General features: G+C 37.7%; 1 pseudogene; it reads left to right on the forward strand.

Annotated features, from left to right (window-relative positions):
- Window positions 1–224: 224 nt before the first annotated feature.
- On the forward strand, window positions 225–1,812 carry LOC119061586 (probable ATP-dependent RNA helicase DDX43; annotated as a pseudogene).
- Window positions 1,813–3,125: the final 1,313 nt, after the last annotated feature.

The following is a 3,125-nucleotide window of genomic DNA, read 5'->3' on the forward strand; positions in this document are numbered from 1 at the left end:
GCCCCAGATCAGAAGAGGGTGGAGCCACCTCTAAGTGATCTCAGGGCTGGCAGGGCCTGCAAGGATAGCAAGGGAGGCAGAGGTTGCAGAGGGGCAGAGGTGAGGACTGGGTTGGCTCCCCCAGCCACCAGGAGCCTAGAGCTGCTGCTCCCTGAGAACCTGCTCTTGCCTTTAAATTTTAAAAAAAGTGTGATTGGGGCAGTGATTGACCCCATAGATGAAAAATAAAGGACATCCAGAGTGTGAGAAACACCAAAATGCAGACCATAAGGGGTGATTCCAACTCAGAGGTAAACATTTTTGGCAATAAGAAGGTGAAAGCAAAGGCCAAAGCAGCTATTAAAACTTGTGAAAAAACAAGAAGAAAACTACAGTTCAGATAATGCTGCTTCTCAACCCTCTGTTGGAAGAGACTTCACCACAGATTACATTGTTAAACAGGTTCAGTCATTGAGAGACTGGGATCAAATTAGGGCAGAAGTTGCAGACTGGCAAAAATGGGCAAATTTACAAGTAATTAAAAAAAACTTGGGCATAGAGTCTGAAGCAACAAGTTCACTGTGTTAAGTGTAGGTAGACATTTGGATAAAGGAAAATTTCAATATTATGTGTAATGACTTAAAAGACGACAAAAAAAAACATTCTAACCACAACCCGACTTGTAAATTTGAAGATGTTTTCCAGAATTATCCCGACTTGATGAAAAACATTTAAAAAACAGGATTTCAACAGCCAACATCAATTCAATCACAGGCATGGCCAATTGTTCTACAAGGGATAGATATTATAGGAGTCACCCACACTGGAACAGGCAAATCATTGTCTTGTTTATTGCCTGGGTTTATTGACATCAATTCTCAACCAACACCTAGAGAACAAAGCAATAGTCCTGGCATGCTAGTCTTTACACTGCCTGGAGAATTAGATCTCCAGGTGGAAACTGAATATTCTAAGTATTCATATAAAAATCTTAAAAGTATTTGTATATGTGGTGGTAAGAATAGAAAAGAACAAGTAAAAGATATTGCCAAAGGCATAGATATCATTATCGCAACTCCTGAGTAACTGAATGATCTGCAAAATACCTTTGTCAACGTAAGAAGCAGCACCTACTTCCTCTTAGATGAAGCTGATAAAATGCTAGATCTGGAGTTTGAACAGCAGATAATGAAGATATTATTAGATGTGTGCCTGGACCAACAGACTCTTATGTACAACTTGGCCAGATACCATTTGTTGTCTTGCACAGTCTCACTTGAAAGAGCCTATAATTGTTTATGTTGGTACTCTGGATCTTTTTGCTGTAATATAGTGAAGCAAAATATAATTATTAGAACAGAAGAAGAAAAACAATCTTTTATCTAAGAATTCCTACAGAGCATGTCACCTAAACACAAAGCCATTGTGTTTGCCAGCAGAAAACTTGTTGCTGATGATTCATCCAGCAATATAAGCATCCAAGGCCTACCTGTACAATCACTGCATGGGGACAGAGAACAGAACAATCATGGGCAAACATTAGATGGCTTTAAAAGTAGAATTGTGAAAACACTGATTGCTACTGATTTAGATCCTGAAGTCTTGATTTTCATGATATCATGCACATATATAATTATGATATCCCATGGAATATTGAAGAACATGTACAGAGAGTATGGCACTGGAAAAGCAGGGGAGACTGGCATATCCATTATTATTATTCTTAAGACTAAAAATTTTTGGAAGAGTGCCCTTGAAATTATTAAAATTCTGGAAACAGCAAATCAAAGTGTCCCAGAAGGTCTTGTAACAATGGCCAAAAAACACAAGTAAGCAAGAAAAAAAGACACAAGAAAAAAATTTAAATATCTCAGTGAAAACCCAAGGAGCTTCATTGAGATGTATATTGAAAGTTGTACCAGGTTACCGGAAGATTCAAGGTATGTTAAATATATACAGTATTCAAGATACATAAGGAAGTATTGGAAATATACTTCCAATTCAAAGACAATTCTTTTTTAAATCAATTCTTAAATTATACCACTAAATTGTCCAATTTCTGTATGTTCCTTAATATAATCAAAGGTATTTTGAGCCCTGATTGGCATGACTCAGTCAGTTGAGCATTGTCTTGCAGGGCAAGAGGTATCCAGCTGGATTCTGGGTCAAGGCTGCTGCCTGGGTTGTGGGTACAGTCCATAATGCCTGATCTGGAGCTTATGACAGGCAGTGATAGAAGTTTCTCTTTCACATATATGTGTTTTTTCCTCTCTTTATCCCTCTTCCCCTTGCTCTAAAAATAAAATAAAAATTTTAAAAGTGTTTTGAAAATAAATAAATAAGTAAATTAAAGAAAGGAAGGTGCTTAATAAATGAATGTTGAAAAATGCGTGAATGAAAAAAGAACATGCAAGGGGACAGTGACCAGAGGGGAGAGGGAAGGGAATTTAAGGGGGAAAAAGGGGAGGGATTTGGAGGAACAAATAGGAAGGACACAGGGACGAGAACTAAGGGGGGTGGAAATGGGAGGGATGTTGGGAGCAAGGGGCGGGGGAGGCTGGGTTGGGAGAAATAGACAAAAAACTGTACTTGAAAAATAACTAAATAAAATCATTTAAAAAATAAAAATAAATAAAAAAGAAGATATAGGCATAACCTTATATAAACAACAATGGACTACTAATACTTAGGTGCTGGAAGGCCTAAAATAGAAAAAAAAGTCAAGAAAATGAGCCCATTTGTTTTTTAAAGATTTTATTTATTCATATATGTTTAGAGAGGAGAAGGGAGGTTGCAAGAGAGGAAGAGAAACATTGATGTGTGGTTGCCTTTTGCACGTCCCCAACTGGGGACCTGGCCCACAACCCAGGCATGTGCCCTGCCTGGGAATTGAACCAAGGACCCTTTGGTTTGCAGACCAGCACTCAATCCACTGAGTCGCATCAGCCAATGCTTGAGCTTATTTGTTAAGGTCAAAGATGACTATATAAATAGATGGCTCTAAGTTTACCCATTGGTAAATTTATTATGATATGTATAAGATGAGTTGCTTGGGATCCCCATTCAATTAAAATAATAGTCTCAAACAAAATGGGCTGAATTGTTCAAGTATGTTTATTTATTTATTTATTGGTTAATTGATTGAT

Source organism: Artibeus jamaicensis, unplaced genomic scaffold, assembly GCF_021234435.1.
Source record: "Artibeus jamaicensis isolate MK-2021 breed Jamaican fruit bat unplaced genomic scaffold, CSHL_Jam_final contig_240, whole genome shotgun sequence".
NCBI lineage: Eukaryota > Metazoa > Chordata > Mammalia > Chiroptera > Phyllostomidae > Artibeus > Artibeus jamaicensis.